Below are 14,227 nucleotides of genomic sequence, written 5' to 3' on the forward strand. Positions count from 1 at the left end.
ATCTACAGGCAATAGAATTATCAGAATTTAACCAAAACCTGAGGGATCCCATGATGATCACTGATCACTCAAGTCAAAATTGAAGTTTTTGTCAGATTTATGTCATTAGTCATAGGGATCCTTTCTGATTACTTGAGAATTATGTCAGATCAGGCCAGACCTAAACAGGAAGGGTAGCCAAGACAGTGTGATAATTATAAATGAGAGACAATCAGACAAATGTGCAAAACACAAACTTGACTCTGATATTTATAGATAGGATCGCAACTCTACCAGTCAGTTGATTTTTCATGCCCATAAATCTCCCTACAGAAAATCTATGTTGTGCTGTCTAGAAGGTTACTGAACTAGAAAACTGATTTTGATTCAACTTTATCCATCCCTTCTAGGAATGCTAATAACTGTAAATAAACTCATCCAAGGGTCCTTTGATTAAGTACTGCTGCCAGTCACTGAATCAAGGACCCGCTGATTTTATTTACATTCAGATCAAAGACTCATCTAGATGAAAACTTAGAGAGCATGAGCATGAGCATCAATGACATTATATAGTATGTGAATATGAAAGCAGCATAGAGAAATGAAATTTTACAGAAATCAAGAGGGAAAGATAATTCTGTATGTGTCTGAAGGGAGAAGGTAAGGACTCGTGCCAGCTGGTCAGAACCAGAGCTGTGGTTTCTTTTTCAATATTGGTTGATGTGACAGAGGAAGAGTCCTCTTATTGTCATAATGGTGGCATGTACCCTAAGTTAGAGCTTCCTTTCACTACAATCTTTCTCGTAACAAGAGATTGAGTTCTGTTTGTCCTGGGAGTGTGAGGCCAGAGTACTTGTTATAAGAAGAAGAAAAATAAACAGCCTGAGAACTGAAATAAAACTATTGACAAAAATGAAAAAATAGAGAAAAGGAAGTATCTGAGTTCTTCTCCCTCTGCCTTTACCTCAAACAGTGGGCTAGTAGAGTGAATGGAATGCTGGCCAGGGAATCTATAGAAGATTTGGGTTTCAGCCCTGCCTTAGATACTTGCTATATGATCTTGGTCAAATTACCTAATCACTCTGACCCAGTTACCTCATCTGTAAACTTAGGAGATTAGTTGGACTTGATGTCCCCTAAGGTCCCTTCCATTTCTAAATCTATGATCCTATGATGAAAAGGACTCCCAGAATATATAGGGCTCTCCCAGGAGGGATTAGGGACATAGACTTGACTGAAAGTCTCCATGTCACTGTTAGGTGAGAAATCAATATGTCCTGGATAAAACTTCTTCTAGAAACAACACTTAGGACACCAGAAATTGCATGGTATATTGATCTATTCTAGCATTTTTGTTTAAAATTTAGGAGTTCATACACATTTGGATATTTCTAATCCTTTTTACAAGTTATTTCATACGTGAGGCATAGGGCCTGATGCATTTAGTCTAAATTCATCCACGTTAAGCAGAGGAACTTTCTATGACTGTTTTTGAAAGATCTGGAGTCTGTGAGGTGATTCCTGGAAGTGTTTCTATTTTTTTGCTCATGGTCCATATGTGGGGCTCAAAAAGAGGATTAAATACAAAAGGTTCATTGGAATTATCCCCTCAGACCTTGGATAAGGTACCGAAGTATAAAAATAAGAACTCTTCCTGGGCCCAGGGAGGCTGGGGCACTTACCCTTTTATTCACCAAAGGACTATGGAGCCATACATGAAGAGTACGTTCTTTCCTAGGAGAACAAGCCTGCTAAGACAGTATTTACATTCTTTCTCATACTCTTTGGTTCTTTATGCCCCCACACTGTCACCCAAGGGAAAATTATTTTAAATTTAGGTTTGACTCATGTCTAAGGTCTGTCTAAAATGGGAGATGAGAAGAGTACTCATTGTAAATCAAGTATGGGGCAGCTATTTATTTCACCTATACAACCAGAATGACTAACAGAAGAGAATCCCAAGTATGTTGGCAAAACAAAAACAAAGCAAAATATAAAAACTTAAACAAATAGCAGGAACACAACTCCTGTTCTGCTCTCCTGGGAGGTTAGCTTAAACATTAGAACATGAAGAGGTTGTAGAATTGATGTATAGGCATTTTACATTTCATCTCAGCTCTTCACTGTCCAAACCAGGGATGGAAAACCTGTGGTCTCAAGGTCACATGTGGCCCTCTAGGTCCTCAAGTGTGGCTCTTTGACTGAATCCAAACTTCACAGAACAAACCCACATTAGTGATCACCTTCTCCAGTACAGAAATTGCCCCTACTATTGTCAGTCAGCTCTGAGCATCTCCAGAACTCTCAAACTCACAAGATTGCTTCCAAGGCCGGACACATACATGTTGGAGTCAAGAGTCAATAAATACTTATTGAGTGCCTACTATGTGCCAGGTGCTCTTAAAGTTGGGGGTACAAATAAAAACAAAGAATCCTTGTTCTCAAGGAGCTTATAATCTAATGGAGAAGACAATGCACAAAAAGGAAGCTGAAAAGTGGATGTGGGGGAGGGAGGAGAGAAAGAGAAGGTAGCTGACACAGGGGCATGATGGAGAGTTCCAAAAAGGGGCTCAAGCTCAGCATCACAGGGGAACTTTACTCAAAGGGTAAATTGTATAGAACTCTCTCCTCTTAGGTGGAGACTGATTCTTGACTCAACACTTGAAACCTGCATGGGGAACAGGCAGAGTTGGTGAGAGCTAGAGAGAAGAGATATCTGTTCCGTTCTGGCTTCCAGCATTGAGAGAAAAGGCATGATTCCAACCTCTCCTCACGTCCAGGAAGAGAGAAGGACTCTGGAAAAAAATCAACATGTAGAAGAACTGTCAGTCTCTATCAAGTCCCTATGCCCAGTATGCTACATTAGAGACTTCAGGGAATTTCCCATTGGGTGAGATCTGAGGCACTTTTTTGGTTGAGCTGAATTATCTTGATCCAAAAGGGAGAGCTCATTCACTCTGTATTTTCTGCCATATGGACTCATGTGTGTACTTCCTCTGATTGCTGTTTGCTGCCTGTCCGGATAAATAGGTTTAGTTGCTGTTTGGTAGGTGTGTTCATTGGCATCTTGTAGGAAAAGAGTCAAGCCTTGGATATAAAGCTTGGTACACTCCTTTTCTGTTAACAAATAGAAATCAGAGCATAGCTTTAACCTGGAAATTACTTCTCCTAGACTAATAATATTTAAGCAAGGAGATAAATATGATTTTAGCCATGTAGTCCTTCTCTGAGGAAAGCAAAGTGTCTGGTCCCAACCTCTCACTTCCCTTCCTTGCAGGAACCAGTCTTCCTTGGTGAAGGATAGAGGAAGGGGAAGATAAAGACGTCATTCTTCCCTCCCTGTGAGGTACCTCTAGAGAGACTCATGTGGACATACATAATTTACATGGACAGCTCAGCAACCCACACAATATCACACACAGACACACATACACAGACATATTCTCCTGCCCCCTCCTTGCACTGTCCTTATTTACCTCTTCTAGACATGTTCTAAAGTGTCTAGTGAGATGACCATAGCTTAGCACAGGATTCCTGATGTGGCTTAACCAGGGCAGAGTACAGTGGCACTATCACTTCTCTTACTCACTTTGAACATTAAACTTCTATTAATTAAGCCACATTGGTGCAGATATATAGATCTAATGGCAATTTGAGTATTCAGAAATAAGAAAGGAAGATTATGACCTAGACCTAGAATCAGGAAGACTTGAGTTCCAATATAGCCTCTTGTTTTACCTTTCTTGTGACCACAGTCAAGTCTCCCCTTTTCTAAGCCTCAGTTTCCTCATCTGTAAAATGTAGGGGTTAGACTTAATAGCTTCTAAGGCTTCTTTCAGCCAGAGATGTATGATCCTATGATGAGCACCCTTTTATTGGCCTAGGGATAACTAGAGATAGTCTTAATATGGAATTAACATGAGGTCCTGTAACTCAAGACAAGAGTTAGAGACTGAGCTAACGCCATTGCCATAAGCAATATGTATTCGCCAGTGCTTCCCTGATGGACCCCTCTTTCAGTGAGATTTAAAAAAAGAGTGCCCACTGAAGCAAGGGAGGGTTATCAAGTTACTCCATTCCTTACTTTTGGCTCAGAAAGGTATGGGATGTGTCGGTTGAACAGGCTTGTTATACACCCCAGAGTTTAGCAAACTGGTAACTTGAGGCTATATCTGAGTAATACCAATACCTGCCTATCCTTTAATAGATCTCTACTAAATGATTCAGCTCTAGTGATTTTTGTTGTTGTTGAGTCATTTCAGCCATGTCTAACTCTTCATAACCCCATTTGCGTTTTTCTTGGCAAAGATACTAGACTGATTTGTCATTTCCTTCTTTAGCTCATTTTACATATTAGGAAACTGAGGTAAAAAGGGTTAGGTGACTTTCTCAGGGTCACACAGCTAGTAAGTATCTGAGGCCAGATTTGAACTCAAGTAGTTCCTCTCTCCAGATCACCCCAGCCAAAACTGGTCTCATACATACACCAATATAATAAATGACATATTTAAGAGTACTTAAATATATCAAATCAAATTAAATATGTCAAAAATAAGACAGATCTCTAATTGAGAATATTCTTGGTTCAGTTCTGGCCTTCCTCCCAATGATTTTAATCAATGACTTGGACAAAGGTGTAGATGATAAGGTTAGCAAATTTGCGAATGACATAGAGCCGGTGGGCATAGCTATCACATTAATTTATGAAATCAAGCTCTCAGGAGATCTTGACATGTGTGAACAGTGGATTAACAATACCAAGATGAATTTTTAGATTATAAATGTAAAGCTCCATACTGACATTAAAACCATAAACTGCACATGTACAACGTGGAGGGAGCTATGGCTTGAAGGCCTTTGTGGGGTGTGTGAGCCGCAGGTTCAGTATGAATTCTCAGTGTGAAGTTATAACCTAACCAGCCTAGAGCCATCTTAGACTTGCTCAGCAGAAGTCTAGCATCCAGAATGAGAGACAGTGATGAGGATGGAGCAGGAATTTGAATATGCCATAAAAAAATCCATTGAAGGAAGAGAAGCTATTTCATCCCAATGGGAGAAGACTTATTGGAACATGTGAGGCTTCATACTTTCCTTGGACAATTTTTTACTGGATGATCTCAGAGATGCAAGATATTAAGATCTATAAATTTCTGGACAAAAGTCCCCCAATGAATGTTCACCTGTTCACTGCACCTATAGCGTGCTTTGGAGTCTGGTGACTAGTTCAGAGAAATAGAGTTAAATTGGAGATTTGGGCCATGATCCAATTTTGTCACCTTTGTTCTTTGGGTGAGCCCATGATCATCATATGGAAGATAATTTTTCAGAAGCCCAGCCAAAGTCATGAAGAGCTATCTCCCACCTTGATGGGGATAGACCCAAAGTCAACCGTGGATCTAGAAAGATTTGAGTTAAAATCTGGCCCCAGACACTTATTAGCTCTGTGACTGTAGGCACGTTGCTTTATCTGTGTCTGCCTCAGTTTCTTCCTCTATAAAATGGTGATAATAATAGTGCCTACCTCCTGGTGTTATGAGAATCAAATGAGATAATAATGTAATGTGCTTAGCACAGTTCCTGGCATAAAATAAGCAGTATATCAATATTAATTATTATTTTTATTACTATTATGATGAGGATCAGCATGGAAGCTTTGACCTGTTCTACTTCCAATAAGGGTCAGTTCACCACTCTTTAGGCAGCCCCCTCTGTCCCTCTCTCCTGCCCTACTTCTGGGGTCTCACCACCATTTTGGTGTCAGTATAGACACTTGATCAATTTCAAACCTCCTATCACGTCTCAGAACTTCCAAACTTGAACAATACACCAGCATCAGCTTCTGCTGTAGCAAGGATTAAAGGTATGTACCAACCATGTCCAGCTTAAACAAAATGTTTAAAGGAAAGGTTACCAGTAGTTATAATAACCCAAGACAAAGGAATGTAATCAAATCAAGGTGAGAAAGGTCAGTATTTAATCTGAATGTCCTTTTAGCTTTGGGTCAGATTCTGGGGTCTAACTTTAATATTAGAGGAAGAATCTGTGTTACCCTTTTATCTTTTTGATGCCAGCTACACCTAAATGCATTTTATCCCTGCTGAAATTCAGATGTCCCCAAATCACTCACATTTTTGTTCTTGTTTTCCACATTTTTAATTGTATCCTGTATCTTCCACTCATATTAGAACATCAGCTATTTTTTTTCCCATTACTGAATATTATTGTACAGTCCTTAGTGCCTTAAGTGGAAAGTCTAAGTAATTTCCATAATCCTGTAGCACACAATAGGAAATAGAGCCAGTGACAAGTGTTTATTCATGCGCTAAAACACAAAACATGTACATTCATATACACTAAGAGAAAATATGAGGAAATATCCAAGGGGGAGGAGGATTTTGTTTGTCTGATTGATGCTTTTGTATTTTTTAATACCACAGTTGTTATCCAAAATACCCCCCACCCTGAACTTTGCCTCATAACCCTGTAACTAAGAACTGTTAACCAGATGTAACTACTGTCTTAACTCTATATGCAACAACCACAGTCCCCTTCTCTCTGACTGCCTTCCTCTCTCTTCCCTCACCCACCTCATTCCCACAGCTGCCCCCCTCAAAAGAGAGAAGTGTGTTTTATCATCCGTTCTTTGGACTCAGAATTGGTTGTTGCCTTTTAACTGAGTTTAGCAGCCTTTTGGAGCCATAAACTGTTTTCCTGTTTCTATTTTCTTAACTCTATCACTTTATACAAGTCTTTCCGTGCTTCTCTGAATTCTTCATCTTAGTCATTTCTTACAGGAGAGTGAGACTTACCAGGAAGACTCATCTTCATGAGTTCAAATCCAGCCTCAGACACTTGCTAGCTGTGTGACCCAGGGCAAGCCATTTAACCCTGTTTGCCTCAGTTTCCTTGCCTGTAAAATGAACCGGAGAAAGAAATGACAAACCACTCCGGTATCTTTGCCAAGAAAACCCCAAATGGAGTCACAACATTTCTTTACTATAGTTTGTTCAGCTAATGTGACTGACTCTGGAGGAGAAAGTGGGCCTGATGACTCTGCACATCTCTGCCTTACCTAAACCCTATTCACTTGTAAGTCAAGACATCACCTTCCTGATGTCACTAGTTGTCTTTGAGAATGAAGGACGAGCAACGATTCAACTACTGCCCAATTAATGCACATTTTGCTTTGTTTCCAGTACCTTGCTACCATAAAAAAATGTTACTATGATCATCTTGGTATATCTGGAACATTTCTTTTTATCTTTGTCCTCCTTGGGGTACATAGCCAGTAGCAGGATTGCTAAGACAAAGGCTAAAGAAGACCATACTCTTTTGTATTTACCTTAAAAATTGATGCCTTAATGTCCTCAAAGTTGTATCTCCTCCAGCACAGGTTGTGTGAACTTGACTGAGTCTAGCTGTTTTGATCATCCTTACTTCTTTCAGTGTCATTTCCACTTCCTGCATCAACATTTCCAGGACTGTAACACTACAGTCCTAATGTGGCAGCTTCACTGTCCTTACTGGTAAGAAAAGGTTTATAATAAAAATATTTACATATCTTTCCCATTTTCATTCATAATACTTCTAGTTTCATCCTAAAAACTCTTGGAATGACTTTGCTTAGTTTGGTCTTGTGCCAAGCTCGTAAAAAATGTATTTCCTTTCACCGCTTTTCATTCTTTTATGAGGTAATACAGTTCATAATCTCTTACCATCTGGTGTGATCCACACAAAGTACTTGGAGAAAATTTAAGGATGGAGAGAGCACTTTCAGTTGGGATGGCATGCAAGATTTGTGGAAGAGATGTTACCTGTGCTGGTCCTTAAAGGAAGAAGAAAGATTTTTAAAAGTGGAGATGAGAAGGGAGTATATTTCAGGGTTAGGACTTCAACTAGACTAATGCATAGAAATGGTCCCAAATGACACCATTTTTAGTTCAGAAAGATATCAGGGAATAGCTAACAGTTCACTCTGAATGGAATATAAAGTTGTGAAGGGAATTAGCAGGGCATAAATCTGGAAAACTGAGTTGGGGACGGATTGTAGAGAATCTCACAACTGTTAAGGACTTGGAAAGTCAGACTAGGAAATTTTTATTTTATCTTACAACCGGGAGTGTGCCAGTAAATGCTTAATAGCCAGCTCTCAAGAAAAAGGAGAAAAAGAATGTACACAGAGTACACTTTTAAGTTTAATTTGCATTATTAATATTTTCTCCATCAATTTCTCAAGTTTGGACAATCAACGAGATAATAAATCAAGCCCTTATCTGTAGTGCTTTCTGATCTTGGGAAGGGGAGAGTCATGGAGTAAATGCTCACACTGAAAATTTGACAATTGGTCATCTGGAGCCACAAGCTGGTTCAAGCTGGCTATACACACCCCTGGTTATAGGTAATAAGGAACAATTGAAAGTTCTGGAGCAGTGAAATTCCATGATGGACCTGTTTTGGAGGATGTATAAATGATTATTTGGGGAGAGGAAAGACTGGAGGAAGAGTTTCTGGTTAGGAAATTATTATACATATTTTTGAAAAGATACTTAATGATATAAAGCAATATACTGGGTGCCTCCAAAAGTCAGTGCATTTTTAAATTAAATTATCTCAAGTTAATTTAAATTAAATGTTAAAGCTTAATATTTCTTAAATTAATATTGTTTAATTAAGGCTTAAAACTGCACTAAGACTTTTGGGACACTCTGTAAGTGCTAAATTATGAAAATAAATGGTGTATAGGATTTTAGAGGAGAGAGAAGCCACAGGATCATAAATTTCAGGATGGAAGGAATCTCAAAAGTCTAGTACAAGTGACTCTTTTTGCATATGAGAATATTGAGACCCAGAGAAGTAATATGTCTTGTCTAAGGTCACCTCTAGTGACAAAATGAGGATTCAAATTGAGGTTCATTACCTCCAAATCCAGCACTTACCAATGTACCATCGCCCTACCTTGAAAGATCAGAAAAAGTTTTAGAAAAAAGACTCTGGTCTTTGAAACATGAAAAGAAGGAACAGATTATGGAACAACTGCCCCCTTGTCCCTCTGTTCAGAATAACTAAGGTTGTACCCATCACCAAACTCTTCTCCACTTTTGCTTCCTCAACTTCTCTGTAGTCTCTGACATTATTGAGCATTACCTGTTCTTTAAACTGTCTTTCCTCAGTTTCCCTAGAAATACACTATCTGGTTCTCCTATCTCTTGGATTCCTCTTTCTCTGTCTCATTTTCTGGTTCCTTTTCCACCTTCCATACCTAAATGTAGGAATTCTCTAAAGAGCTATCTTTGGCTCTGTTCTCATCTGTCTCTCTCTATAGTCTCCCTTCTAGATCTCATCAGTTTTATGCAGCTTCAATTTTCCCTTTTTTTGTGAATGAATTGTAAATCTGCATCTTCCCCAGCTCTGACATCTCCTTTAAACTGGATTCCCATATCTCTAACTCCCAGCTGGACAGCTTCACCTGGAATTCTCTCAACGCCTCAAACCCAAGGTGTCCATGACCAAACTCCACAGCTCCTTCTTGGAATCAGCTCCTATCCTGACTCTTCTATTTCTGTTCATGGCCTCAGTTCTTTAAGGACCAGCTCAAACCAACCTTTAGCATGCAGTCTTCTCTGATCCCTTGATCAGAGATGAAGTTTCCTTCTTTAGAACACTTTATGTATTTCTTATGGCACTTACTTTCTCCTTGCATTGTAGGTGTGTATATTGTTACTTGGTACATATCTCACCACCACCATCCTCCAGCCCCAACCCTCCACCTCTGCTAGATTATAAGCTTCTTGAGGGGAGCTACCACATCTTGTTTGTCTTTTTGTATGGCAAGGGTCTACTCCAGTGTCGAGTATATAGTAGGCATTTTAAAAATGTTGAATTAGAATGGGCAAAACTCTAGAACTGACACACATTTAGAGTGGTTAAGTGGTTACTAGAACTAGAAGACTGCATTATTTATTTTACATAAAATTTGATTGATTTTTGTTTTACTATTCTTTATATTTCCCAATTTATACTGTTGTCTCCTCCTCTGAGGAGTTATCTTATCAATAAAGAAGAGGAGAAAAAAAGCAATATGTTAAAAATAAAGTTTGTGGTTACATGCAGTGTTTCAAATCTACATATCTGGAAAATTGTAGGGAGGGAAGAGGGAGATGGCTAGAAGACCTCATTTCAGACCCAATTGTTCCTTTGTTTCAGTTTCTGATGCTAGGTCAGGAAGGATGGAACTTGTCAACATCTGGTTGTGTTTAGCCAACTTCAGTGAAGAATGACTGCTTTTTTCTTCCTCCTCATTTTTCTCCACTCTGAGCTGGTAAGAGGGAGTAAGGAACCAGGTGACCTAAAGAAGAAAAGAGCGCCCACACAAAATGAATCAGAGACAGCTGCAGAGTCAAACAAGATTAGCAGGGTAGAGTATCCAGGACAAAACTTTTCCTCAGATAGAATAGGGACCCATGAAGTTACAAATACTATTATGGGGAAAACTTCTCAAAAACAATAGTGAGGATGACTTCCAAAGAGGAAGAAATTTGGGTAACTCAAGAGAGGTAAAAAGTTGACATGGCGGGATACCTTTCATTATATCAGGAGTTCTTAACTTTTTTTGAGTCATGGACCCTCTTTGGCAGGCTAGTGAAGCCTCTAGATGGCTTCTCAGAATAATGCTTTTAAATAGTTGGTGGAAATGCTAAATTTCAGTTCAGTCTTTCCTATTCCTAGTTCATGGATTCCATGAAATCTATCCATGGACCTTAGGTTAAGAATTTCCTTGTTCAGCCTAGAGGCCGATAGGCTACCCAAGTCTTCTTACCTTTCGCTTCGGTGGCCATCCGGATAAACGTATTGAGAGAAGAGACTTTCCAGAGTCAAACAAGGGTTAGGCTTTATTCAGGGTCTTAGTTACGTATCCATATGCAGGGTGAGTTCTTTCCCAGGAGAAAGGAATCCTCCTCCTCCCAAGGGGCAAGGATCATACAGCAAGAGGATGAGAGTGGAAGAGGGGAGGGACCCTCTTTCTCTAAGGGCCCTGCAGCAAGAAGGGGGCCTTCAGGCTTTCCTGTCCCTACTTCAGCTCTCCCAGCCTCATAGTTTGCACGTGAATACCATGCATGCTCTCAGCCCCTAGCTAATTAACAACAGGTGTGCTCAGACCACAGACCAACCTCAAGGGTGGGATGCTCTCCCCAGCAAGTTTCCCACTGGGAAGAGGTGGAAATACACAAGATAGCTCGTGTTTGACGCAATCCCCAGCTGTTCCCTGGGGGGCCTCGTGAGAACTCTGAGGTTTAGAAGTCCTCACTTTTACCTGCCCAAAACTGTTCACGTGAAAACTGAGCTTACACCCCCAAAACTTCCTTATTAAAGAAATTTAGCTGCAAATCCAGTTCTCAATCCCATTGCTTGGATCATGTTTTTTAAGTACAGAATTTTGACTCTGAGTTTTTACCAGTGTAACAGGTACAATCAGAGGGTGTCTCTCCCCTCCACCCCCTGCCCTTTCCCACATAGATTCTGAGTAGAGTATACCCCATGGTTAAATGTTAAGTACTGGTTCCCTTCCAGTACTATACATACTATGCTGTCCATGCAGCTGTTCACTTTCTGGTGCCACATGGTGTCACATATGCTGTCCTTGGATCTGGGCCTTTTTGTTGACCAGATCTCCCCCTGACCCTTTCCTATCTTCAAGGTGCCTCAGCCAGCGTTTGCTACGTTATAGAGACAGTGGCTACTACAGTATTTCTCAGAGGAGAAGATGACCTCCTCAAGGTGGATGAGACCAGCTCCTGGACTGAACAGAAGATAAGGACCTTGAGAGAATTATTCTGACAGTGAAATGCCCATTCAATGGGCATACTGATGGCTTCATATTTTTAATATTTTGTTTCAACTCCCTGGGAAAGAAAAAAAGAGTTATGAGTCATTATATCGTCATTTAATTTTTGTGATGAATGCTTATGAGGCGTTTTTTGTTTGAAGCATCTACATGTGTGTGGAGGAAATAAATAACTGTCCCATGCTGCATCTAAAATATACATGGAGTACTTTTCTACTCCCCCTTTATGGACCAAATATAAGCTTTTAAGTGATTCTCTCCAGAACTCTGGGGTAGAGTATAAAGAACTAGAGAGTTTGAGAAGTAGGAGCCTGACCTCTCACCTTAGGGATCAGGCTCTCCCAAGACTGAAAGTGAGTGGAGTAAGGATCTAGCACTAAGAGGAACTTTAGAGGGAGAGAACAAGGACCCCAGACCTCCTGTGTACACAGTGGTTCTGAATGGCAGAGCAGAATAACTAAAGATATTTCTTCTTTGCCTTCTTTGTCAAACTGAACTGTGTGGATTTTCTATGGAAAGTGGCACTTCGGTTTTGCCTTTTCTTGTGTTGTAAAATCATTTGTCTGGTTATTGGTCAGTTATAACTTAAGTTTTTATGGTAATCTGACTTGCAATTTAAGGAATCTTGGCACTGTACATAAAGCCATTAAAAAAAAAACATTTCCTGAAAAAGAGGAAAAGAAATTTAGAGAAACCAATTACAAGAAAAATTCCTAAGCCATGGGAGTGGGAGGGCAAGAGGGCAGGTTGAGATGTGGAAATCAGTCTGGAACAATTTTGAGGCCAAGACTGAATAAGCCAACCTGTTGGGTCTTTAGGGTTTCAGCATAGAGACTTGTCAGGTACCTCCACACAAGGGTTGGCAATCTTTGCCACTTCTTGCCCTTTACCTACCCTTTACCTGCCCTTTACCTACCCTCTACCCTGTGGGTCTATTGTGCTGGGGTAGCCTATCTTCTTAATTGGGGAACTAGGCTCTCCAGGTCTCTAATTCTACCCCACCCTCAAATTCTTGAGGAACAGTTTTATTTGGTGCTCCTTATCTGGGGAAGGGGGCATAAAAATGTTCTCAGAGCGCAAAAATGAATCAGGTGTGGAACAAGTAGCTTTATTCCAATACAGAAAAGAGAATGCTAAGCAACAGACAGTCATAGAATGATTTCGCTCTGTCAGGAGACTGGCATCAAGCCTTGTTAGTATATTTGCAACAAGACTACTCATTAGTATTAGAATTTTTATTAGAATTATTAAAATTATTAGAATTAGCATTAGAAATTTTACATGTCCCCTTTACTGAGCACAACCTTATCAATACCAAATGGGTCCTTTTTCCCAAAATTCACCCTCTTTGTGGGTGACTCTTTTCCCTTCTCCCTGTCTTCCTTTCTTCTTATTTCCACACAACTTCTCAGCTACTGATAACTACATTACCACCCCTGCCCACTCACCCCCACCCAATCATGAGTTCAATACCTTGCTGAACAGATGCCCAAGAATGAGAAGATGACAGCCTTTAGAAATCTCACAAGTCTGTGCAACAAACGGAGGAAAACACAAACACAAGGTGGTTCCAACCTGGCATAGGCTTGCCAAAGAGGCCATGAGTTGATGGCTAATGGCCCAGTCAGGGTGGTAGAAAGGGGAAAGCATCTTCTTACAACTCTCTGGAGCTCAGAGAGTCATCTTTACATGCAAGGGCAGCAGAAAGAAGAGATCTGAAGGGCAAAGATCACCCATTCACTATATGCATGGAGTTACAGATCATTATCAATTGTGTGACTTACAAGCACATGTCTGAATCTACTCTGAAGTGTGAATATGTAGTGGGAGGGAGTAGGGAACAGGGAGGCCTTGGAAAGCTTCCTCTATAACAAGGTACTATGACCCCCAGTCTTCTTCTATTAACCTCCAAATCACTTACTCAACTTTCTCAGTGACTCAAGTAACTGATCAAATAGTCTTCTTCTTCTCTCTGTTGCTGTCCTCCTCTGCTCAGAAATTTCAATAGTCATGTTAACATGAATCTAACTTCTTGATTTCTCATACATGTCATCTCCCATGGCTTTTCTCTCACCCTCTTCCCCCAAACCCAGCTTTTGCCCTTTGCCACCTTGGTTCCACCTTAAATAGCTACTTCATGCACAAAATTGCTCCACCTCTAACTTTTAGAACTTGAAAATTAAATTATCCCATCACAGCCTTCTATCATTTTATCTCCATCATTCCCTGATTCATTTCTGTGGTGCCAAGGCATCTCCATCACTCTGATTTCACTTACCTCCATTCTCAGTCTTGATTTCATGATCAATCACTTTAATGTATCCCCACCCAACAGCTTTTAAATAACACTTTAAGTATTTTATCTAAACTGGTTCTCACATTAATCCTGTGATTCTTTATATTTTA

At 40.0% G+C, this 14,227-nt stretch overlaps 1 long non-coding RNA gene across 1 annotated transcript; it reads right to left on the bottom strand.

The window, feature by feature from the left end:
- Window positions 1–1,106: 1,106 nt before the first annotated feature.
- LOC140501807 (uncharacterized) lies at window positions 1,107–8,574 on the bottom strand. Its single transcript, XR_011966360.1, has 4 exons — window positions 7,695–8,574; window positions 7,322–7,502; window positions 6,789–6,889; window positions 1,107–2,774 (listed from the first exon to the last, which is right to left on the bottom strand). It is a non-coding gene; the product is annotated as an uncharacterized lncRNA (long non-coding RNA).
- Window positions 8,575–14,227: the final 5,653 nt, after the last annotated feature.

The sequence above is a fragment of the Notamacropus eugenii genome, chromosome 4, assembly GCF_028372415.1.
Source record: "Notamacropus eugenii isolate mMacEug1 chromosome 4, mMacEug1.pri_v2, whole genome shotgun sequence".
In the NCBI taxonomy this organism is placed as follows: domain Eukaryota; kingdom Metazoa; phylum Chordata; class Mammalia; order Diprotodontia; family Macropodidae; genus Notamacropus; species Notamacropus eugenii.